Here is a 250-nt window from a genome sequence, read left to right on the forward strand (position 1 = left end):
AGCCTAAAGGTGCCCTCCCATTGCAACCTCACTGTTGCAAGCAGCAGGGCTCAGGAAGGGAGATCCTACCTTTCTGCTACCCCCACCCACCCTGTTTCCCCAGCAGGGAAAAAGTCAGGGCCGAGCTGTTTGCAGGTTGCGGTCCCCTGCCGTGAGGCTTGAGGTCAGAACTGCTGGCCACCAGCCAGATGCTTCCTTCTCCATGTTCGGGAGCACAGAGAAGGGGTTCTGTGCGACTGTGGGAGCACTG

At 59.2% G+C, this 250-nt stretch overlaps 1 protein-coding gene across 1 annotated transcript in view; it reads left to right on the forward strand.

Moving 5' to 3' along the window:
- TMEM8B (transmembrane protein 8B) overlaps positions 1–250 on the forward strand; it is a 15,863-nt gene that overhangs the window by 15,435 nt on the left and 178 nt on the right. The gene's annotated exons all lie outside the window — the stretch shown is intronic.

Source organism: Mesitornis unicolor, unplaced genomic scaffold (genome assembly GCF_000695765.1).
Source record: "Mesitornis unicolor isolate BGI_N332 unplaced genomic scaffold, ASM69576v1 scaffold36883, whole genome shotgun sequence".
NCBI classification, from domain to species: domain Eukaryota; kingdom Metazoa; phylum Chordata; class Aves; order Mesitornithiformes; family Mesitornithidae; genus Mesitornis; species Mesitornis unicolor.